Raw genomic sequence first — 27,370 nt, forward strand, 5'->3', positions numbered from 1 at the left:
TTAGTTGCTAAACAATTTCCATTTGAAATATATTTTAGCTTATGTAAGCGCTATTTTCTTTGTGTACTTAGTATATTTGGTATTGTAACCTCATAAATATAGGGAGATTCTTGAATTTAATTTCCTTATTTACTAGCATTTCAGCCCGGCGTTGCCCGGGTGTTTAGATGTGTATGTTGAGCAATTTTTTTTTAAGTGGTAGTAGGAAGGCAGGCTCGAACCCGTACCGCGCAGGAGGAAAAGAACGGGAAAAAACCTGACGTCTTTGCTGTTACGACCACCGCCAAACCGGAAGTGACTTATGTTTAAATTAAGGCTAGACAATCGACAGTAGAGGATGACTTTTTCAAAAATATCGGCGAAAAAAAGCGATCCCCCTCTTGTAGGAAAGTGTCCAGTTGAAGGTGAAGATATTAATGTTTTTAGCCATTTTTTCGATATTTGTCGTTTGAAAGGTCGAACTTCAAAACGATATTGATATCGGTAAAATTCGTCGCCTCTGTCGAAAGTTTTAAGCAGACATGCAAACATATATACATACATTTATATATCGGTAACTACAGATTTTCGACCTAAACCGATTTGTCTATAAAATATCTCTGAATACCCTATATGTAAAAATAGCTTGCTCTATTTCTGAATACCCTTTATGTAAAATTTAAAATTTTTAGACAAGAAATTGTCTCAGTAATACGGTAGTGAACGCAGAGTTCAATTTTTTTAAACTTTGAACCCTATTATGCCCCCTTAAAATTCATTGTTTTTGGCTCAACTTAAGTTAAGTTAGATCCATGTCCAAGGAACCTATATCTAAAATTTCAAGTGTTTAGACCCAAATATGGTGGAGGAGTTTGGTAGAGTTCTCAAAGGTCAAATCGTTGAACTTTGATACCTTAATATAGATGTGTTATATGTGTTTGCGTATCCATTTGCATATGCAGATAAACAGGATGTTTTAAATATGTATATTAATATATATATATATATATATACATATATATATACGGTAGTGTCCAAAACTAAGGGACAACATTTTATACCTAATACTTGTTAGAAATAACAACTGTGAAAAGTTAGAATTTTGACAACTGGTAGTCGTTATCACCCATAATAACATACTAAAATTTGAATCATTTGCAAAGGATAGAAAAAGAAATATAACAATTAGTTTTTCTTTTTTTTCAAAATAGGCACGTCTAACAGTGAGGGACAAAATTGAGAAAAACAATGTAAACAGCCAAAAAAACAATAAAAATACATGTACAATCAATATTTAGTAAATGACCCCTTGCTCGCAATGACAGCTGCATATCTTCGACTACAAGAATGAATCAGTTCTTGGCAATTCTCGATACTAATTTTAGACCATTCTTCTTGAAGCTTCACCCACAAATATTCCGTGTTAGTGGGATTTCTTTCCATAACTTTCACTCCTAGGGTCTTCCAAAGATTTTCTGTTGGATATAAGTCGGGACTTTGCGGTGGCCAGTCCATAATTTCGAAATCTTGCTCGCTAAGGTAACTCATTACCACTTTTGCCTAGTGACATGGGGCATTATCTTGCATAAAGGTAGCCCTATCGAAACATGGATGTATGATTGACACAACATGATCTTGAACAATGTTTTTATAGATCTGCGCGGCTGTAACCAGGCAAGAGGCGCTGTACCTTGGTCAGAAAACATTCCAAATACCATGAAGCTTCCGCCACCAAAATTTTCTTAGTACACTTTGCACTTAATCTTTCACCAATACGTATTTTACATTGTTTTTTTTTCCATCATTTCCAAATAAATTAAACATGCTTTCATCACTGAAAAATACTTTTGCCCAATTTTCATATGGCCAAATTACATACCTGTTTGCAAACTCTAATTTCCTCTTTTTATTCTTCGAACTAACAAGTGGTTTGTTCCCCGGGTTCGATTAAACAGCCCTATTTCTTGCAGTTGTCTAGAAACAGCATGTCTTGACACATTAACACATGAGGTACTATTCATAACCCTTTTAATTTCTGTGCAAGACTTAAAACAGTCCTTTAATGACATACGCTGCATTATTTGATCGTCTCTTGTCAAAGTTTTTCGGGGTCTGCCGGTTTTAAAAGCACTATTTTACCAATATCATTGTAGGATTTAAAAACCCTGCCTACAACACCGTTGGAACGTTTCACTTTCTCTGAAATCTCTCTAATAGTGTGCTTTTCCTTGTGTAGCTTCACAATTGCTTGTTTCACAGATTAGTCAACTTTTGGGGCGTTTCGCCATGATACAGGTTGATGCAACGTTTACAAATGACTAAGTAAGACTTATTCTTTAGAGGAAATCAAATCAATTCAATCTAGTATATTGTTTACATTGTTTTTCTCAATTTTGTCCCTTACTTTTGGATGTTCCTATTTTGAAAATAAATAAATAATGGCTATATGTCTTTTTCCATCATTTGCAAATGATTCAAATTTTAGTATGTTATTCTGGATGATAATGACTACCAGTTGTCAAAACTTCAGCTTTTCACAGTTGTTATTTCTTACAAATATTAGGTTTTAAAAGTATGTCCCTTAGTTTTGGACGATACTGTGTGTATGTATGTATATATATATATATATATATATAGTGGCGTCCAAAACTAAGGGACAAAATTTTAAAGCATATATATATATATATATATATATATACAGTAGCGTCCAAAACTAAGGGACACAATTTTAAAACCTAATATTTGTAAACAAACTGACAGTTCGAGCACTGTGCGACGGGCAAATGCTAATTTAATAGGCATTTGTGGAGAAATATTTATGGGCACTGATTCTTGGTCCGATGGTTAGAGCTGCTGACTGTCAACACGATGGTTGTTGGTTCGATCCACGACTGGAAAAAGGTGTATGTCTAGCCGCACTGATGAGTTGTGATAAAACAAGACAGTACTGTATGTGGATAACTATATATATATATGTGTGTGTGTGTGTGTGTTTATGTGTGCCTTTCACGAACATAGACATTTTTCAACATATAACATATAGTCTTTTTCCGCCCACTTATCTTTCACTTATCAGTTTAAACAACCAAGGGTTCCTTCGTCCCTCTCCCCGTTCCGATTCTATGTTACTTTGTCACCTTAAGGTGACTAGTTTGAATTTGTTCTAAAATAGCAGTCTAGCACAATCTTAACATATTCTTTTTTGCCTTTAACTTATAGCATATTTTATTTTCCTTCTCCCTCGTCGGGAGGCCAATATCTTTTTCACTTAATATCTTTTCCAAGGAAAAATTCTCCCACAGCAAATTTAGGATGTCATTTTCACATTTGGAATTTGCCTTTCAACAACTTGGATTATTACATTTTCTATTGGACTATTTCATTTGCATCTGTATATCTGAATAATCAACATTTTCTTTGGATTGTATCACATTTCTCAACTTTTTCTCATCGAATCTGAACTTCCATCGGAATATCATTTTAATCAATACACTTGTGCATAATTATCAACATACAAATATGGATTTTTTAATAATTTGTAGTTTTCAATTCATGTGCTATTTAGCAAAGGTTATGGCCTGCATATGAATATCATTTTGAGAACTACTTTCTTCTAAAAATAAGCGCCATTTTTGAAACTCCATAAAATGAGGAAAATATTCAAGTTTCAACTGTATTCCTTGTTGAATAATAAATTTGTTTTAAATTCTAATTTTCAGGGTTTTTAATTCATTTCATTATATTTAATTTTTATATAATACTAATAAAACTAGCATATTAAAATATTATTGAGTAAATGACAATAATAATAATCCATATAATATGAATAACTAAAAGGGGTGATAAATAGTGTAAATGGATCATTCGAACTCTATAAAAATATAGACGTTTTGTAAATAGCAAACACTTTTTTCTTGGGCAACAACGAACATGGAAGGCAAGGATGATATTTTAATAATAGGAATAGGTTAGCAAAAATGAAACAAAAATGTCTTATATACGTAATTCTTTTATTTTGTATTTAAGGGGTGGGGTTGATCAACAATGCTGGAGTGCCATGACATAAAATACAATTTGTTTGTTTTTTAATTCCCTGTAACAGCTTTTCACGGTAAACAACTGATGATCTGTAAAATAATATTAAGACTAGCGTAATTCCTTGGAAGCAAACCAATAAATTGATTGCAAGAGATTAATTGGCTTACAAGCAAATCAGTTTTGCAACGAGGCTTGGTATTAATATATTTTATCCTATAATTTTAAACAGACAGACAAAGGATAAAACGAGAAAAGAAAAATGAGGAGAGAAATAGCTACACGTTCATTTCATAAGGATGAAAAAAGATGAGACTAACGTAAACACTTGGACATAGATAACACTTTGATATAGATGAAAAAAATACATCTAAATAGAGAAACTGAATCACTAATAACAAGAGCAAAACAATAACTAATCAGGTCAAAGCAAATATTGACAAGAGCCTAGACAAAAGCAAATGCAGATTGTTGACAAAAATATGAAATAATAAACTGCATAATACGAGAATATAGTAAACTAGACCAAAAGGAATATAAGAATAGATGCGACCAAATTGGAAAGGCAGTACACAGGGAATTATGTAAACAACTGCATTTTGAATACTCAGATAAATTGTGCAGGCACAAAGCGGCAGCAGTATTTGAAAACGTAAATCACAAAAGTCTATGAGATATTAATTTATAAACAGATAACCCCATCCAAGCAACTTTACTATTATATCATGACAGTAAACAAGAGGAAACATTCATGTCAAATTGTGGATTGCCCCGTTCCAGCAGACTACAGGGTGAATACCAAGAAGGAGAAAAGAAAATACATGAAATTGGCTAGAGAGCATAATGGGATAAGAAAGATGAAGTCAAGATAACACCAATAATAGTAAGGGTACTAGAAACATTCCTAAAAACTTCGAAAAAAGTAATGGGAGAGACTGCAATCGAAGGATGGCTGAGAAGATACAACGAATAACAGTAATGAAAATGGCTGAAATACTAAGGAACATATTGAATGCAGAAACCAATACACGTCAGCTGAAAACGTTAATCGAACATATTGAGATTGCAACAGAAGGAAAACAAAAAGATAGAGAAACATCACATGGAATCGTGAAAACTGAAACCGTATTATTGTAAGTTAACACAACCCCCTCCCCCTCCAAAAAAAGGGCACCGGGAGTACAACAATCTTTGAATTTTAAAGAAAGTCATCGGCCGTTATCAGTAAGAGTTCAATGGTAAACGCATGCTGAGAAGAATTAAAATGATTTAATTAAAAATTGGAAATCTGGGGGGACTTGCTATCACTTAAACATTATGTGTGTTTGCCAGGGAATGAAGATTATGTTATAATTTCTAGAGCGAAAGAAATAATACTAATATGAAGCAGGAATGCTCGAATGAAATATAATTGAAAATAGCATAGAAAACCTGGTTGCGGAGTCGGAGAGTATACGAGCCGATTTAGATTCCTAGGGTTTCTTCGTCTCCTGCTCTGGATCCTTATTGTAAAATCTTTCTATATTCAGAATTTTTTATTGATTCTTTGAAGCGTAAAATATCCGACTCCGTATTTCTAGCATACTTACAAGTATGATTACGACTCCTTTCAAAACTCGGCGACTTCCTTTGACTTTCACTAAAAGCTCGTTCGCTAATCCAATCGTACGACAATGAGAACGGTGCCTTTTTTACAAAAAAAAAAACAAAAACGATATCAATTTAATTTATTACTCAAGGACATTCGTTTTATGGTAGAAGCGTTTCTACATTCAATAAAACGAATTCAAAGAAGAAATGTGAAAACGCTTTCATAAAAAAAGGCACAAAGTAACGCGTAAAACAATAGACGAGAAAATGTAATTCATTTATGGAGGACACAATTTTATTTCGAAAAAAAAAAAACTATTGTCTTTTTAATAATATTGAACGAAACCAAGAATTGAATTATTGTACAATATGGGCTTTTTTTATGTGCGTCTAATTTATTATGTAAAGAGTAGATTTCTTTTTGTGTGTGTCCATGCCCCCCTAAACGTTAGAAACTATACAAGGTACATCTATAAGCTGGTATAGTCTTTTTTCAGCATTGTCTCGGATTGAATATTAACACATTTTTTTTAGTATTCATTCTTTTGGGATTTAACGACCGAATGAACCGGTCATACCTGGTGTGATATTCGGTCTACTTGTGTTATGCCGACTTCCTTTGAAGGGGGAAATTTAAAGAGAATATCAAATTGGCAAGCGTTTCCCAACCGCATGTATACCTCGGTCATAGAAAGATGACATGCAACGCCTACCATGATGTAATGGTTACCTATCTGGTACTGGCCAGGCTCAACGTCGCTTAAACTTGGTGATATAACGAGCAGTGGTGTACTGGACTTCGTTAGATCACCGAGTTTAAGCTTTGTGAAATGTGTAAAGCACCAGATAGTACTGGGCAGACTCCACATCGCTTAAATTCCTGTGAATTTTATATTCCTTGTAGATTGTGAATTTTATATTCCTTGTAGATTATGAATTTTATATTCCCTGTAGATTTCCTCCTTAGGAAGAGGTCGGCATAATCTACCCAAATCTAATACCATATTCGGCGATTTATGCTGTGCACATTATGGGGGTCACCAGAAGCAAAATTAATCCCCACATTTAGAGAGATTTTTTCCATCAACCTTTGGTGTGAAATACAAATTTAAAAACAGTTTAACCTTCTGGTTAGGATCAGAGGATATTATGCGTTCTGTCTAATGTCGAAAGAAGGATAATGTGTCTTGCCTGGAGAGGGAAACTGGAGTAGGAGGAGGGAAACAGGTAGATTGTGGTGCATCGAGATTAATAGTTTTTTTTTCTTTTATATATTTGTTTTAAATCTTTCTCACCCTTACAATATCTCCAACTGTTCATCTCTATCTCTTTCTCTATCTTTCTATCGCATTCTTATACCTTATCCCCCTTTAACTTCTTTGTTTCAGTCTATCTTGCTTTCTGTCTCCCTCTCTTTCTCTCTCTCTCGCGCGCGCGTGCACGCGCTTTTTCTTCCTCTCATATATGGTGGTCTCCCTTTCTCTTCTTTTCTGTCTCATACTGCGGTTGCCATTTCTTGTGTTTGCTGTCTCTCTGCATCTGTATCTCTTTCTCCCACACTCTCTCGATTTCTATTGTGCCCGTATGCGTGCTTCTCTTTCATACATATTCTATTTCTCTTTCGGTCTGTTTGTCTTTCTGCCTCTCTATCTATCTATTCATCTATCTCTCAATCTCTTTTATATTCCCTGTTCTCTTGTTGTGCAGTAGAAATCACATTTGTTTCCGTTTCCTTTAGAGATTACTACAAAGATTATCAGTGTTTAAAATAATTAAATATTGAACTGTTGATAAATTTTAAAAAATACTTTAGAATATCAAAAGGATTAATTGACTTTAATCTGTCGAAATCCACCATCGCCCTCCCTCTCCTCTGCTCCGCTCTTTTGTATAACCATTTTTTATATATTCGTATTCGTTTTGTATAAACATTTTTCATATATTCCTATTGTTTGGATCCATCGGACTACTGCTCTTACCTTGAGTATCATTTTAATCACGTTTCGGTCGGTGTAACCTCCGATCTTCTTCATGTATATTTTGTCGAACTCAAAATTCTGTCCAAATTCCCAAGTTAGACAGAAACGTTCCGGAATTCGGCAAGATACACTTCAAGAAGGTTGGAGGTTACATCGACCGAGACGTTGTAAAAGTTACAATAAAGATGAGAACAGTAGTCTGATGGATGCAAATAATATGATAACCTTTCCTCATCTCAAAAATTCAGAAACGAAATTATTTTATGTTTAGTTGTTCGAAAACTACTGGCTGATTTTTACATTCATTTTTATAATTAATGCACGTTACGATTTTTGCAGTGTTTTGTACTGAATGATTAATGTGAACTTATTAGTACTCTTAGGTCAGCGCAGACTCGTTGGCTATGTTCCCCATACAGCTACCAATATGAAGGAAATGTTCAGAAGTGAACTGGCAGTATGAACAGTGCTTCCAGAAATTCGGTAGTTGTCATATGATCCTTAACGATGAAGAAAATAGAGAACAACCACGCATTCTTAATGATAAACCTTTAAAAGCGGTTGTTAAAAACATCCAAGGCAGAGAAATGTCTAAAGGCAATTGATGCCAGTGTTTTGACGGTATCAATACATCTGAGCAAAATTACTGATGTAAAAAGTTTGATGACTGATACTTGATCTATTCAATGGATAAATATTTGTTTATTTTATCAATAATGGTTTTTATTAAGTAATAACTAGGGCTAGGACAACAGCATATTCTTTTCATTGTTTTGACTCTCGAGTGTGTATCCGTTGATATCTTATATGTTTTTATATAGGCTGATATTGTTCTCGGTTGATTAATTGTGTCTAACTGTGTCGGATATATACTCGAGAGTTAAAACAGTAAAAAGAATATGCTGTTGTCATAGCCCTAGTAATAACTATGTCTTCTTACTCTCTCAATTATCTTACTGTAGAATGGTGAATGCTTGGGATAAGTAAGTAAACAAAATAATTTAAATAAGAACACAAACACAAATTAAACAGCTACCTTGTGCAATTCTCCTCTTTTCGTAAGACGTTTTGTTCATTTGCCTGTTCCTGTGATGATGATAATGGAGAGAATCGACAAACTTCGTGATACATATGCAACATTTATTATTTTTGAATTCAACGCAAACAGAATCATTGGAAGAGGCCAATAAAAGAAAAAGGTATAATTATGTAAATTATGTATTCTATATTTAACAATGTTTTCTTAATTTAAAAAGTGCTGCCTAAATATACATGCAACATATATATATGTGTGTGTGTGTGTGTGTGTGTGTGTGTGTGTGTGTGTGTGTGTGTGTGTGTGTGTGTGTGTGGTTTAATTCTGTAAGTTATTAATAATAAGGAGATATGTATATACATATGTGGTTACAAAGATTACTATTGATAAAATGTAGGTTTTTGTTTCTTATTACTGTGACCGAAGCATGTTTTGTAGATGAATGAAACATTTACCGAGATTATCATATAGCCTAAAGAATCTTTGATTCTTTTTTTATATTTCAAAACGATAGGAACAAAAAGTTCCCTTTAAATTCATAGGTACACTAATCTAAACACATCGGAAATTTATCATTTACATAAGCCGATTTACAGCTGGAAAATTCACAATAGCAAAAGGGGATTCAACTACATTACAAGAATAAAAATGAGAAGACGTAGGTTTAATTGTGAAATAAAACACGGGAATCAGCATCTGTTTATTATGTAACAGTTTTCAAAATTTTTAAAGAGGCTAGCGATTAAAATCATGGCTCGTTTCTAGAAAATACAACTTTCCCAATAGTAAAATATTGACACAATCCAGTTACTATTGAACTACTACTACTAATAATAATAATACTACTACTACTACTAATAATAATAATAAACCAAAGTCATAAAATCCTAAGGGGCATAGATATATAAACGGATAAACCCATCTAAGCAAGAAGGCCAGATATCATAATAGTTAACAAGAAGTAACAGTCTTGCCAGATTCTAAATTTTGCCGTTTCAGCAGACCACAGAGTGAAGTTCAAGGAGACGGAGAAGCAGAGTAAATACATGGAACTGGCCAAAGCGCTGGAAGAAGTATGGAAGATGAAGAAAGTCAAGATAAACCCACTTATTGAAGGAACATTAGAAACGATATCGAAAAAAAACTTCGAAAACAAGAATGGAAGAAATTGGAATCAGAGAGATTGCCGAGAAGATATATCTTATAGCAATAATAAAAAAAACGGCTGAAATATTAAGAAACCCCTTGAATGCGGAGACTAAAACACATTAGCTACAGGCACAAGCCGAACATACAGAAACGGTTACAGATGTAAAACACAAAGGGACATTAAAGGGGATCATGAAAAACTGAAACTGTGTAATTGTAATATAACCCCTTTGCGTTTTTTTTATGTGTGTGTTACCATAAACTGGCGTTAAACCAAATAGGTGAGGTGGGTCAAGGAGAATGGAAAGACTAAGGAGTGAAAGCATGTTGAATGCAAATAGAACTGGGAACTTAGGGAAGCTTATTGCCACATAAATTCCAGTGAAGGCCAATGTTCGCTGCCAATGAGAAATTAATGGTAAGAGATTGTTGCTATAACGCAAATTCATCTGCAAAGGTTACTGAAAGAGGTCAAGAGTACAAGAAATCTGGGGAGACTTGCTGTTACTCAGATTCCAGAGAACACCATAAGTTGTTCTCAAAGAGAAATATTTGATGATGACTTGTGTGACTACTCCTAGTGAGTAAATAATAATGATGATGATATTAAAAAATTAATCTTAAAACTGCGTTATGATATGTTTGTTAACAAATAAAATCATATAGGGGTACAAATGCACATAAAAGCTTAAGTATTTTTGGTACCAATTAGACTAGGAGTTAGGAGGAACGGGGTGTGTGTCTGCGCGCGTGTGCTCGCCTGTGTGGAAAGCGAAAAGAAGAAAACATTTTTTTATTAATCAACTCTTCCTCTTTATCTCAAGATGTTTTAAAGATATTTGACTCGAAATAACATTCAACAAAACATTACATTAGAAAAATACTCGTTCAATTACGGTCAAAACCCATAATATAGCATTACTTTTAAATCATTTTTCTTACTAATGAGAATATAGGATTCGATTTCGGTCACACCATTTCTAAATGGTAAAGTTTACAAAAAATATAGCTGCGTTACTCGCCATGTATTCTATAATTAATAATGATCAGTTCAATAACCTAGAACTTTATCAAAGAAATATATATTATTGACGCTCGTGTGCGATTGATTCTTTCACAAATGTACAGTTTGATATAACTGGACATTTTTATAAGGAACAGTATTTATCTTAATTAATGTTTTAACTAATATAAGTCAATCACAGTGTTGCCGAGAATATATCTTCGAAAATTGGTAATGCTGAGTTCATAAGGGTCGAAGAATATATATATATATATATATATATATATATATATATATATATATATATATATAAAAACATTATTACAATGATCCAAACATAATTCTCAATGAAAAACCAAGACACGGAATAATAAAATAATGTTAAAAAATACACATTGTTGGTGACTACTCCCTTATTTAAATATACATCTTTCTTTCGTTAGAATTTCTTAACCCATTTTATATATATATATATTAAAGTCTCTATTTTATTTCTATTTGTATATTCAGCTATTCATTTTCCAATTTGTCTTAATTTGCTATAAATTTTCATTTCCATGTTATATATATATATATATATATATATAACATGGAAATGAAAATTTATAGCAATGTTATATATATATATATATATATATATATATATATATAACATGGAAATGAAAATTTATAGCAAATTAAGACAAATTGGAAAATGAATAGCTGAATATACAAATAGAGACTTTAATAGAAATAAAATAGAGATTTTAATCTTAAAGGTTGGTTGGTTGTTTTTGTTTTACGGCATATCAACCCTTTTCAGGTTATTTAATGCCGAATCCAAAGATTTTGAAGAAAGATTTAATAGAAAATATTTGTTGTTTTCAAGTCGGTTTCTATTTAACCCATAGTTGGGACCCTAACAGGTACTACCACTCCGGGTCAGAGTGGACCTGGAAGCAATGGCAATTAAAGGTTGGCTCCACACACCCCAAACCCCGCAAGCTGGGGTCTCATCACTGGATATAGTTTAAGGTCATATCCAGTCCCTAATCTGAAAGGTGTAGTTTAGGAGTTGAGGTGTACATAAATAAATAAATCAGAGAGGAAAAATAATTAGTAAAAAATTAATAGGTTAAATGAATATAAGAATAGGAAATTGTAGAAATATCATGTAAAAATAAGAAATACTAAAGTGGGATACTTAATTCGAAGGAAATTGAAAAAATATAGAAAAAAATGAAGAAATTAAATAAAATGAGGATTAACGAGATGAGTCCAAACTGCTTGTTCCCTTAAAATAAGTATTATGAATATATTCATATATATATATATATATATATAAATATATATATATATATATATATATGAATATATTCATATATATATATATGACAAATGTATTTTGGTGTATGAAGGGTAGTTATTTTTGGAATATTTTTAAATAATATAATGTTTAAATATGTCCAAATGGTTACGAAATAATTGAAACGCATAAGATAATACACCATATGATCTTCTTATTTTATATTTTATTGTCTGGATTATTGCAAAAATATTATACGTATGCTCGATTATTAAAACCGATAATTTTGAAGCTTAATTAATTGAGTCAATTATTAATTAGATTTTATTGGTACATGAACATTACCGAATTTTAATATATAAAAAAATGTTTTGTGAACATATTTATAACATATATATATATATATATATATATATATATATATATATATTGTAAGTTATAAAATGTATATGGCGATTTAGCTACACTGAATATTCCGCGTTTCATCCACTCTAGGATTCTTCAGGCTTATGCGCATAAACTTAATCCCCATATGCATTTTATAACTTACTAACTAGCTCTACCTACGTATAGAGCACTTTTGAAGTTAATACTTAAAGTTTACGAATAAATCTATACTTTCATATATTAATTTTATGTGAGTAAATTAAGTAGTTATATATATATATATATATATATATATATATATATATATATATATATACATTACTTTAAATATGCACCCACGAAATGTAAAATTTACCAAAACGTAATGTGTTATGATACGCATCGTGTTGCCTAAATTATATATTCAAAAATTCATAACAATCCGTTCATTAATTTACATATATATTAATTTTATGTATATATATATATCTATATATATATATATATATATATATATAGAGAGAGAGAGAGAGAGAGAGAGAGAGAGAAGGGGAGAGACTTATAAAAGATTTTTAAAGTACCTGAATAATAGAGTTCTTTCGTAAATTTCCACAACCATCAACTCTTTTGTACAATCCTGATCCGACGGCAAAAACGTATTTCTTGCAAATGTTTCTCATTAGTGGCTCAGAGATATATACAAGTATTTATATATGTATGTATTCCTCCTAATTCCAAGTAATGTACAATTTGTAAACAAAAAAGTAAATTCCTGTAAACAGCTATATGATGTATTCCATTCCCAACAGCGAGATCATTAATGCTGATGGAAAAACATTCTTTGCGATTTGATCACAGGCAGTTTCCTGGTTTAGAATCCCAAGACTAATGTGATCACTGTGTCTAGCCACCTGAAGAATCATGAAACGACGGAACAGCTGCGCGCGTTTGTTTTTTCATGTGTACGTGTGTTCATGTGTGTATGTGTATGTGTTTATATAATTCTGTATACTTTTCTGTTTACGAATACTTGCTGTGTGTATTTTTCTCATTATTCTTGACTTCAAAGAATAAAACCCACCTATTGTTTAACATGTCGAGCGAAAGCAAACACACAAACGTGTGTGTGTGTGTGTGTGTGTGTGTGTGTGTGTGTGTGTGTGTGTGTGTGTGTGTGTGTATGCGTGTGTGTGTGTGTGTGTGTGTGTGTTCGCAAATCTCGTGTTGATCCTATATTTCAATGCACCGATATGTGCGGTTCATGGTAAGCGTTTTTTTAATGCTCTGGTAGGTCGAAGTCAATGTTAGAGGATTAAACGATGTTAATCTGATAATCTACACCGCTCGTCAAGAAAAAAAAATGACGTGTTTTGACTGCGGCTAACGGTAGATTATCAGTGCTGTGTGTATTCTCTGATTCAGTGTTAATCTCCTTTCTCACACGTATAATGATCAACCTTGTAATATGAACACGTAGATCGTTAATAAAGCTCTGTTTGTACGTGTCTGTCTTTGTAGTTTCGTGTTGTTCTCTCGTGCTTATTTAGCGCAGCATTTCCCGGCCGGTACGTCTAAGCGACTTTTATGTCTGGAAACTTAGTTGTGCACGTTTTTATTCTTTCCTCTTGATCAACAAAAGACTTGAATGTTTCTTTGCCAAGAGAATGTATTTTTTTGTGTGTGTGTGTTTCTCTCCGCTTTTATCTTTTGCCAAAACCACACATATTCTTCTGTGTCTTTTTAGATGGAGTAGAGAATTGCAAAACTGGCACTGTAGATTCCTGTATCAAATATGATAAAACTACGTATAAAACAGAAGGTGTTAGGGAGTAATTTGTAACGTGTGGCAAGGGATCACAAACAGGAAAACGTAACCTATAGAGTTACTTTCTTGTGTTCTCTAAGAGACATCATGGTGTTTATACTTTTTTAGGTTTAAATTGTTTTATATATAAAATTTCAATTTATTTTATTATCAATTTTATTTCATATTTTGAAAAGAAATTAATTAACAATATTGTCTACTAAACCAGTAATAATATTTTAAAATGAGTGACGTAATATTACTTTTATCCACCGACCCAAATAAACTGTTTACCGTTCCCCCAAAACTTCGGCGTTCAACTGTCAGCGTCGTGGCTTTGCAGCTGCTATTGAAATGCGTCTCATTCTTAATCCTTCCAGCCTAATTATTTATTTACTTTTCTCGCCCAATGATGATTTGACGCAAAATAGAAAACGTTCGTGGCGCCTATGGAACTTACATTACTTTTATTGATTTCCATATAGTAAGAAAGTCGAAAAAATAAAAAGGTATAATTATACATAAGGTCTCTGTTATTTGTAACAATGTTTGTGTAAATGAAAAATGATGCCTAAATACTCACTATATGTGTGTGTGTGTATTTATATTTATATAGTTAATTTTAAGGGCTGATGATAATCATAACAGCATAGTCGTCTATATAGAAAGTCTATTTAAAGAAGTATGAAAACAGTATGTTACGGAAAATCTGTTTTCGATAGTGTGACTATGATAGCGACCAATAACTACCATATCGTGACTCAATCTATACGGCATAATCGCGTTGACATACCGGTTCTCGTCAGATCACCTATGTTAAGCAACGTTGAGCCTGGTTAGTACCAGATGGGTGACCATTTGGGAATTCTAGGCGCTGTGTGTACTCTCCGCTTATCTCGGCATTTGTTGCCAGTCGTCTTGTACATGCACTTCACTTGCCACTTGTATTTAACAATGTCGACTCAGGAGAGGTGTGGTTGAAAATTGCACACCTCCTGCCACAAAAATTTCACGCGCAAGTACTCCTTCGTGGGTATTCATAGTCTGACAAAGATAAAAGGAGCCCCAAATATATATATATATATATATATATATATTAGTGACTTTGTTTTTGTGTGTGTGTGTGTGTGTGTGTGTGTGTGTGCGCGCGCGTGATTTCCGTCCTCGTAGGTTCCGAAACGGCTGAGTCTATTTTTTTCAAATGTCACACAAAGGTAATTTATGTGTCTGGCAGTGTGCTTAGATATGTTTTGTACAGAAATGCATCCAATAAGTATCGAAAATTGAAAAAATCTGACTTTAAAAATACTCTTTCTCTCTTATAGGTAAAAAGAATAATTTTTACAGGGGAATATTTTACGTTACACCGGAAAAGGAAAATCATTAGTGTTGCCAAGTTAGCGATTGTCCGCTAAATCTTGAGATTTCGTTTGCAATCTAGCGAGTAAAATTTTGATCTAGCGGCTAGCGGGATTTTTTTTTAGAAAATCTGAAGAATTTTTACACCCACAAACCCGCAATTTAAGATTTAAAAAATAAAGAAAAATACTTTAAAACATAAACTAAACTTATTCAGGTATTTATTCGTAAATTATAATTATTTTTTGTTTTGTTTTGTTTTGATGTTTTCATCATTTTCTTTCAGTTAACCATTATTAAACACGATATAAAATCGATTTTTCCAGGTACTTTTTATTGGGGAGGGGGCAGCCTCTATAGATTAAATTACGATCTAAGCACTTCCTTTGATTTAAAAGTATTTATTCACTTTGCAAAAGTGTAGAAAAGTTAACAGTCGAAAATTATAATAAAAAGCAACAACAGTAAAAAAAAACAAAAAAAAACAACTTAGACCAAACGCAGTAGGATTTAATTATCTACCGACATGTATACTCTTAACGTGCTAAAACTATTTATTTAATATCAAAATATGTTGTTCAAAATTGTTTTTACACACTGAATAAAAAATTTACAAATTGTCGCTTATTGCTTAAATGGTGTTGAGGCTTAATTTCTGAAAAGTTGTAAACAAATGATTTATTTTATCACTAACCCTAAGTTCGAGATTTTTTTATACAATGTTTTCCAGAATGGAATCCCCAACGCTTAAGCGATAAGCAACCAGTTATTTGTTGTGAAGATAGCTAAAATCAATGAAATAAAAAGAACGCAAACACAATTTTAGCACGTATAAAAGATACTTGAATTTTACTGCGTTCGGTATAAGGTATTTGTTAATTTTTGTTATTGTTTACAATTTCTCAACTGTTAAGTATTCTACACTTTAATAAATAGCCAGCATTCATGATTTTACTTATTTTTATTAACTTTTTCAATGTTTATTATTACATTTAATTGTCAGACTGAAACAACTTTTTCAAGACGCAGCATATGTTAACATCTCAGCGAAGTTCATTGTGTTTATTTTTGAGCAAGCATTAAAAACAAAACATGTGGAAAAAATTGTTTGCCTTCTATGATGGAAAAGTTAGACTCAAGGTCAATTTTTAATGTAGTTAAAACCCTACTACCCCCAAAAAGTGGAATTCAGGATTGGGGCAACGTTTTTTTTTTTTTAATCCTCAATCTTAAAGGACCAAAGGCAATCCTCATTGACCAAGGACAGAAAAATAAAGTATAGTATCAGAACAGATACAATACATTAACGTTAATTTTATTTGGCAAAGTAGAAAATATACATATAAACCAAAACTATAAAGATATTGTAAAATTGGCAAATATTTAAATCGTATTTTTTTTTTCATTTTTAAAATATTCGGAGCAGACAAAAATATACCTGATTGTGAATGATAGTGGCCAGGAAAAGTGCTGCCCAATTTAATGTAAAATAACGTCCTTATTTCCAAGGCTTTTTACCAGTTTAGCGTTCAAGATTGTTAAGCATTTGTTTTTAGCTATGGGAGATAATTTTTGCATGTTTTATTTTTTTAATGTGATTCCGTGAGGTTTTCTGACATTTCGAGTCAGATTTAGGGTTAGCCAAACATTAAAAATTAGTTATCTGTCTCAAAAAGTAAGAATGTCCTAGAAATGAGGGATCATTTTAATAAACATTTATATGAAAAAATTACTCCCCCACTTTAATTCTGAAATATTTTTCGGAGTATTCACACTTAATCGCCTAAAAAAGCAGAATCTCATTTCTGGAAGGGCAATAGCTAAGGGTCCTTATCTGCTTTAAAATATAGATATAATTTATTTTTTAAATTGAGGACCTACTTAATGTTTGCAATATATATATATATATATATATATATATATATATATATATATATAAAAAATAAAAATTACAATAAGTTTACCAAGGTAATCAAAATGGTAAACTTAAAATATATTATAAATATTAAAGAGTTAATATTTACAAGTAAAATAAACTCAGCCAGATGTAAAAGCTCAATAAAACCGAAAATGAAATAGAGCTTATAATATGAACAAATGATTAATAAAACATGTTAAAAGACATCTTGAAAAAGAGTTAAAAACATATTTAATTTTTAAAAATGGAAGCACAAGATAAGTGGATAGTCCTATATATATATATATATATATATATATATATATATATATATATATATATATATATATATATTCTCCAAGATTTTCATCTTGCGTTATTTTTCCCATTTATACATTTATGACATTTTTACCTCCCCTTCCCAAATTTGCGTTTATATTATTTAGAGTGGTGGTGGTGGTGGTGGTTGTGATGATGATGATGATGATGATGATGATGATGATGATGATGATGATGATGATGATGATGAATTATGGGATGTGACCGTGCTGAAGTTGATAACGATGTAGACTCGAGGACTGTGTGTGTCGGGTTCATTGCTCTACTTTAATCTCTTAATGTTGGTAACCTTCACGTGACAACCATTACGTAGTCACTCTTGTGAGTAGCTGATTATTATTATTATTATTATTATTATTATTATTATTATTATTATTATTATTATTATCTTATTTATTTATTTATCCATTATTATTATTTTTATTTATTTTTTTTTTGCTCTGAATCTTTTTGCCCATCCTGTTCATAAAATACATAACATAACTTATACATGAGTTACATAGTTCGATGGACTATTGCTGCCAGATCTGGGAAGGTGCTACTCATAGCACTCTTTCCTGTCATGAGGGACCTCAAGACCCACTTTGCAAATTCGTCAGTGTTGTCTATTCTGTTTTCTATAATTTATTATTACAAGAGAAACGTTTTTCTTTACTCATTATTTCTATGGAAAGTGCCAATTGAGTTTTAATCTTGGTTTTCTCCTCGTAAAATATTATAACATGTACTTGTCTCACTACCACAACTGCAATAGACGTTTCTTTCTTCCTCTGTATGCTTAACATCAAACGAAATCTCCATTAACATAATTTCTCTCTAAGAAATTTACAGTTCTGGAACATGTTTCATCCCTATCTAAATCTGATGTCAATAGACAATCATCAAAAACAGTTCTCCTAAGGCTTTTAATCCTATTCTCGAGTAGCTCTCAACCTTGATAATTGGTGACTCTCCGTATAGCTTCCAAAATGAAACTGACTCACGAGTAAAAAATATTTATCTTAGGTTTTGTTTTTAGATAATTTTAAAGAGTAAGTCATGACAGGCATCAATATAAAAAGCAGAAATATGAACTCTTAGTTATCGAATATTTTCTACGTGTTAATTATCTAGTTTCAATTTATTTATTTAGGCAAAACCTATAAACGAATACCGAGAATCGACTTCTTAATAGCAGGAAAAAATAATAATCTTACGTCATCTAAATGCGTTGATTTTCACCCTTCAAAGAATTTATTGTCGCCGTTGATGTGGACGTGGATGCTTTGGGGCTAAATTATCGGTGGATTAGATGTTGAAACAACTGCACACGGTTGAATGAGTGAATACCGCGAGTCTTATTAAAGACATAATACAAGCATGAATAATAATAGAGATGCGGTATGTGTTTTTCTGATGCTGTAGCTATACTATTACTTCTATTAATGTACTATTGTGCTTCTATGACTAATAAAGATTTTATATCATACATATATTATATTATGTCTGTTTGAAACCGTAATTATACTATTACTTCAATGAATATATTATTGTACTTCTATTACTAATAGTTTAGACATATGTCGGTCGTAAACCGAAATAACACTATTACTTCTATTATCGGTTCTATCGTACTAATATTACTCATGAAGATTTTTCCTCCTCATCACAATTATACAATTACTTCTATTCACATTCTATTCTACTTCGATTAATAACAGAGATTCGATATATATTTGAAGTTTAAACTATACTAATATATACATTTTTGTGTTAATTTACTATCGTTTAACGCTCAATTCACTTCAATTTACTAGTTCAGACTAATGTATTATATTTCTATGCTCAGTATGGTGAGAGGAAATACAGAAGATCCCCGGGATACGGAAACCCTAGGATACGTTTTATTTTTAGGTTAAGATGTGAAATATGATGTTTTTCTGGTCCATGGTTACGGTATTTGCTCCGCCTTACGGTGTTATTTATGATGTTATTTGATTCTATACATGTGTATTATATACTGTATTGTATTTTGTTACTAATTTTTAATGCCGTATCCCGGGTGTCAATAGTAATGTAATATCTGTTCGATTGTTATTTGACTATCGTCCCATGCATTACTCCTCCTTTAAAGAAAAAGCTCGATAATAACAGCAAACACAAGTTTTCTTAAAATAACATTTTATGAGGAATCCAATAGTGACATTAAGTGTGTATTAATGGATTTAAAATAATAGTGTAAGGTTTGCAAACTGGGATACACGGGGGTGCTCATTGTTACCCGATTAATGCAGTAAATTAATAGATCACAATCAAATCAATATCAACGTTTTGGTGATCTTTAGTCATAGTGTGGATGCAGAAATATTGGCAAAGCGACTAGTCAGAATAGATGCGATCCTCGTGGCACTCGAATATATCTAGTATCAAATCATCCATATTACATATTAGTGTTATATTTTCATGAATGAGGATTCGCACATGTTACGCTCACGTTTATGAGCGAACAAGAACCAAATCAAATGAAGTATGTTTATGTATATATACGTGGAAGTATACACGTGCTGGCTTTTACATGTGTGGCTGAGATCGTCTCATCTGTTTAGCTAAATTAATAAGACTACTCAAGCATGAAGCCACTAGGAGATTTCGCTGAATTTTTTCGAGGTTTTATTGGAGAGAATTTACTGGTGATAAGGGAGAGACCAAACGTATCTTAATCACTATTTAACTCGTAGGTTATTAAATTACTCTTATGAAATGGGCTTCGCACAGACAAAGTGTCAGGGATATATTCAGCTTAGATTATTCCTACATAGTTGGCCGCGTCTCGTCTGTTCGGCTTCCGGAACTAGACTGCCGAAAATCTTTGTTTATCTTATTCAAACACATGACATGTCATGGTTTGATCATTCGACTATATTTAGTCTACGGAATTTGATCTCCGCTTCAACTCACGTCACCGACCTCCGGGTGCATTTTTTTTGCAGTCAGGTTATCCTGACATGTATCAATATGACACAAACATCCAAATGTACAGAGAAAGAAATACCAAATTCCAAAGAGAATAATTTGGTGTAAAAGAGAAAAACATCCACGACATTCGAAGTTTCAAATAGAAACATGAGAAACATCCAAAAGATGAGAAATAAACACCCAAAATTTCAAGAGGAAAACATACAAAGTTCCAGCTATAAACATTGAAATATTGGGGGGGTATTCACAGATCTAGAGAGTTGTAATCCACAATTATATAAGGGAAATAAAGAGAGTGCAGCGTTCGTCTTATTTATTTTGTTCCGTATACAAACGTCCGCACGAATAAATAAACTTCGAATCCTCGATGTTTTCAATTAATAGCAATCGGACATACTTACCTTGCATTTGGAGTCATCTGGTCAGTTTATTTATTTGATTTCAATATGGGAAAATCTGAAATGATATACGTACATATATGTATTTTTGTAAATAAACACAAATAAAAAAAAAACTTATTCTTCTTACGTAAGAATATACTTATTTTACGGGGTGACACCCAAAAAACACCCAAATAATTGTTAATAGAACGTATAATCTTTCAACCATCCAACCGATTTAATGCCTAACTGTGCATCTATGATCACGACCGTTATTATCGCTCTGATAATTACCTGTGTGAAAACTCCAAGTGAGTAATAAAATTATTAATAATAATAATAATAATAATAATAATAATAATAATACATAACGCAAAACACGGAAAGGATAATCATGGCAACGAGAGATATTGAAAAATCGACAAAACAGGAAACAGAAAGATATCGGATAAGACGAGAAAAGAACAAGGGAAGAAAAAAAACTACAGGGAAGATTCATAAGGATGACAAAAGATGAGAATAACGAAAATACTTGGATGGATGCAAACAGGACACATAAGTCGAGAAACTGGATTCATAATAATCGCAGAACGAGTTAACTCGATAAGAACCAACCACATTAAAGCAAAGATCGACAAAACACAAAACAGGAAATGCAGACTCTGTGGACAAGGAGATGAAATGATAAACCATATAGTAAGTGAATGCAGCAAACTGGACCCAAAGGAATACAAGAACAGACACGACCAGGTGGGAAGAGAAGTACACTGGGAATTTTGCAGCAACTGCATCATGACCGCACAGATTAATGGTACAAGCATAAGCCGGCAACGTTACTTAAAAATCAGAATAAAAATACTCTATGGGACATGGACATACAAATTGATAAATCCATCCAAGCAAGAAAACCGGATGTCGTAATAATTAAATAGAAAGGAAAGTCCTGTCAAATCGTAGACTTCGCTGTTTCAGCTGACCACAGGGTGAATATCAAAGAAAAGAAGAAACAAAGCAAATACATAGAGCTAGCCAGAGAGCTGAAAGAGATATGGATTATGAAGAAAATCAAAATAATACCTATAATAGTAGGAACACTAGGAATAACTCTGAAAAAATTGGAAAAAAGAATAGGAGAAATTGGAATCAGAGGAATGGTTGAAAAATACAACGAACACCAATAATGAAAACATCTGAAATATTAAGGGAAAACATTGAATGTGGAGACATGAGCCACACACGCAGGCTAGACAAACTGCTGCAGAGGCAAAACATGAAGCTCTACATGAAACCAAGAAAATTGAAGCTGCAGATCTATAAGTTCTCTAACCCCACCCCATCCCCTCATTACCACATCACTACACCCAAAAAACGAATGAGACCGAATAGCCGAATAGTCACGGAGGAAGGAAAGACTGAGGAGAGAGAACTGACCAGACCTCCGCTGAACAAGTGCTAAGAGAACTGGAATATTGAGGTTTATTGCCACTCAAATTAACCAGTGGCTTCTTCCAACGAGAAATCAATGGTAAGAAGCTGTTGCGATAATGCAAATTTATTTGCAAATGTTATCGAAAGAGATGGAGAGCACTTGAAATCTGGGGAGACTTGTTGTCACTCAGCTTCCAGGGAACACCACATGCTGCTTTTAAGGGGAGATCTTTGATGACCTGTGTTAAAGTTCCTTGTGAGCCAATAATAATAATCTCCATTTATAATAAAATGATTGCAGAAATTCCCCTCTGGATCAAAGTATCGTTGGTTTGCAACAGCAGATGCCACATATAAATTCAGTACAGCTAGGCTAATAGCTACAATCTTATGTAACTTTCGACCACCTTTGCAGACATATTCAATCGTTCTAATAAAATACAACATTACATCCTAGTAGCAAACCTATCACAATCACATTGTCTATAGAGGTAGGGTACTTATTTTTTCCCTCTAGATATTAAGTCTTTCCACCGCCACCAGTCGCTACCGGGGGGAAATCTACACGTTCCACAGATTCTACGTTTACACCGACCTTAAATTGTCCATAAAGCACATATATACAATTAACTTTCCCGTAGTAGAATCAATAGATAATAACATCACCCTCGTGAAAGTCAGCTGCCTCTGATTGGTTGTTCGCTATTTCTCTTATTCCGGAATTACATCATTCAAACAAACACTTAAGACTATTACAATATGGCGTCCCTATGAAAAATATTCCTTCGCACAGAATCAATTTCAATCATTAGATATTTAATTTCCAACATATAACAATAGCGAACGAATTCACTTATAAGACTAAAACATACACAAACATAGAAAATGTACCGTTTAGATTCTTCTTTCTTGCTTCTTCATTCGCATGACATAAATTTCAGTTATTAGTCATTTATTTCCAACATATAACAACAGCGACGGCTAAGACTAAAATATACACAAATATAATAGTAAATGCAGCTGCTATATTCTTCTTTATTTATTTATTTATTTATTTGTGTTCGTCAAAACAATCAGCCTACCATAATACTGTTTTTATTTATTTATTTTTATTGCAACTGTTATTTTCTGTGTTTTTTACTGATTATAAAAGTTTCCTTTCTTTGATTTCGTGTACAAATATCGTTTCTGTTTTGTTTTTTGTTTTTTTTCTATAGAAATTAGTTTGGTATTTTCATACGCTGTAACTCTGCATCGATGAAACCCTAAAAAATTCATAATCAAGCTTTCGTTCTTTGCCTATTAAGGTTTAAACTGCATTAACTAATTTATTAGGATAACACTTTCTTTTCTAATTCTGATCGCCTACAAACGGGGGCCGATGTTTTCACAATACATATATGCCGCGGTTTCATAAATAATGATAACTTTTTTATTTTTATACTTTTACTTTGGATATTCATCTTTTGTTTTTACTTATTCATTTGCTGAATCGAACTGAAGTATACAAATACAACCATATTAATCGTTCAAAAACAGAAATTTAACTACTGGTAACCTCAACATTATTCGAATGTTATATAAATACTGGACACCTATTTTGAACAATTTGGTTGTAAACATACATGCGTAAGTATAAAAAATATATACATAACCTCTTTTAACACTCGATAATCGCACAAACATATAAAAATAAATCAACTTATACACACGATGCAATTCTGCTAAAAAAACATATACAGCCTTTTTGAAGTATTGCTAATCGCTCACCATTATAAAGATTACATGCTGGAACCCTTAAAATTATGCTAACAAAAGTTTCAGATAGTATTATTAATAATAATAATAATAATAATAATAATAATAATAATAATGATGATAATAATAATAATTGTGCAAACGGCTGCATTTTGAGCGTACAGATTAATGGTACAAGCATAAACCCGCAACAGCATCCGAAAACGAGAACCACAAAATCCTATGGGACATGGACATACAGACGGACAAACCCATCCAAGCAAGAAGACCAGATGTCATAATAATTAACAAGAAAGAGAAATCCTGTCAAATCGTAGATTTTGTTGTCCCAGCTGACCACAAGGTGAGTATGAAAGAAAAAGAGAAACGAAGCAAATACACAGAACTAGCCAGAGAGTTAAAAGGGATTTGGGTGATGAAGAAAATCAAAATAGTACCGATAATAGTAGGAGCACTGGGAACAATCCCAAAAAACCTGGAAAAAAGAATAGCAGAAATTGGAATCAGAGGAATAGCTGCAAAAATACAACTCCTAGCGATAATGAAAACGGCTGAAATATTAAGGAAAACCCTTGAATACGGAGAATAACACAAGACAATATAACGAAGAAGCGTTACAGGGAATGAAGAACACCGAAGCTGCAGATCTATATGCTCTACACCCCCCTCATCATGCATCTCTCCATTGTTTCAACACCGTCCCCCCCCCAAAAAAAAAATAAGTGATAACAAAGAGCCGAGAAGGGTCAAGAAGGATGGAAAGACCGAGGAGGGAGCACTGGCCAGACCCCCGCTGGACAAGTGCGAAGAGAACTGGGATCTTGGGGAGGCTTAGTGCCACTCAAATTCCAGTATAAACCAATGGTCAGCGAGAAATCAATGGTAAGCGGCTGTTGCGATGATGCAAATTTATTTGCAAATGCTATCGAAGGAGGAGGAGAGAGCTGGACGTCTGGGGAGACTTGTTGTCACTCAGTTTCCAGAGAACACCACAGGTATCCAATCAGATCGTTTGCTGACTCGTGTGAAAGCTCCAGGTGAGCCAATAATAATAATGTGCATACATTGATATTATTAACTTTAGATTTTACTTTTTCAGAACACTAACCTCATTACAATACATTTTCTATTCTTTTTAGATTCTTAATTGCTTTTTTACTACTTTCAATTTCAATTTATTGAATTATTCAGATTTGAAGTAGTATTTATTGTTTTAATCGATTATAGAATGTTGGCTTATTTCCGTTTATATTTTATGAGTTGATATTCCTTTTTGTTTAAAAACAATTCAAATGTTTATTAAGTATGTTATTTATTACCATAAAAATCCATTATTTTTTATGCATTTTATGATCATTTGTGTTAATGTTCTTATTTCTTTAAATAGTCGAGGAAAACGACGGTAAAATTCATGCGCTGCGATGAAAATTAAGAAGAGGTACATTTTTGAAAAAAAAAAATGGCGACATAGAGACGGTCACTGACACGTTAGGGTAAAGATGGTTCAGTAGTTAACGGCACGGACTGACGACCGAGATATCCCAAGTCTAGTTTGTTCCACAAAAATCACTTTCACATAGAATGTTGGCAACCTTCACACGGTCCCCTCCGTAAGTACGTGATGTTTTTCTGGAAATAATTCTGACTAAAAAAATATCGGAAGGCCATACGATATGATGACTTTAATCTTTTGTTTTTATGAAATGAAGTTTTGGCGATTAGAGAGAAATGGATTAAGGGAGGAATTAAATCTGGCAGAGATCATGGGGTTTGAAGGTTAAACCATTTTCTCACTGTTTGTTCACTTGTCGTATGGCGCAGACCTACAGAGTTATTCCGGGCTTCTATCGGCAAACAATCCTATTTACTTGCGATCCCCCAGAAGATAGAGTTAAATACCAGCTTGGTATTTAATTTGAAGCTTTGTTGTGGTTGCTGTTTTTGTTATTATTATTATTATTATTATTATTATTATTATTATTATTATTATTATTATCATCATCATCATTATTATTATTATTATTATTATTATTATTATTATTGCTGTTGTTGTTATTGTTGTTGTTGTTACTGCAGCAAAGTGTATATTTCGGATATAAGGTTAAGTTTTTGATATTATTTACACTCTTATTTATACTAGTTAGAACGTATTATTTTGGATTTAAAAAATATTTCCTAAAACACTTCAATTGCTTAAAAAAAGTGATGAAGTTTATGCAGAAATAAGTATTAGTAAAAGAAACGGAGGATTAATTATCAAAATGCGCAAAGACTTAGAAGTTCCTGAGATCTATTAAAAAAACGGTAAATTCTCTGCAAACAAATCGTCACAGACTACGCAAATGCAGTTTAAATATTTGAGATTGTAAACCATGAATAATCAAAGAAGAAAAATGACTTGATTTAAGGATCTTAAGTAAAATGACCCTTGGTGTGAATGTGGTATTAGTGTGACTGGGAACTCTAGCTAACGATGACCATAGACACCTCTCCTCGTTTTTTAGGTTGGCGTTGTACCTAATTTTTTGTTAAACATTTTTTGTTTTGCGAAATAATATATATATATATATAAATCAAGGAAGAAGTAAACATGTGTTCAACTAAATGCGATTGGTTCGGTGAACCAGTTTTAAATGTTTTGAGTGTGTCCTCTTTAACGTTTGCTTTTTGTTTGAAGACCGTGTGTATGAAGCTGCAACAAAGTATCTACCTCTTCTCAACCCATTGTATGTCGAATCATAAAAGTGGTCAGATAATTATGTCAGTTACGGGCTTTCAGGTTTGATAAACCGTTATGGACATCCTTGATGTATATTTGCACTGATAAGCTTAGAAACTCTATCCTCACACTAGTAAAACTACGGAAACCCTTCATATTGTATACCAGACAAAGAGTTCAATGATATCTGAGATGAAACAAAACACATTCTTTCTGAAAATTGAATGCAGAGAAATTAGAGCGATGACAGATCTAAAGCTACTCTAATCAGTTCTGGAGTCACTTTACGGTGGAAAGCGACACCTGAAA

At 32.6% G+C, this 27,370-nt stretch overlaps 1 protein-coding gene across 2 annotated transcripts in view; it reads right to left on the reverse strand.

Annotated features, from left to right (window-relative positions):
- LOC145279775 (beta-1,3-galactosyltransferase 5-like) overlaps nt 1–27,370 on the reverse strand; it is a 183,646-nt gene that overhangs the window by 27,853 nt on the left and 128,423 nt on the right. Inside the window, exon 2 of one of the 2 annotated variants that reach the window (XM_080131094.1) lies at nt 21,178–21,232. The exons of the other annotated variant lie outside the window; for it this stretch is intronic. The gene's annotated coding sequence lies outside the window, so the exon portion shown is untranslated. The remainder of the gene's footprint in view (nt 1–21,177; nt 21,233–27,370) is intronic. 2 annotated transcript variants of the gene reach the window in all.

The sequence above is a fragment of the Euprymna scolopes genome, chromosome 7 (assembly GCF_053919585.1).
Source record: "Euprymna scolopes isolate OS-2025 chromosome 7, ASM5391958v1, whole genome shotgun sequence".
NCBI classification, from domain to species: Eukaryota; Metazoa; Mollusca; class Cephalopoda; order Sepiida; family Sepiolidae; genus Euprymna; species Euprymna scolopes.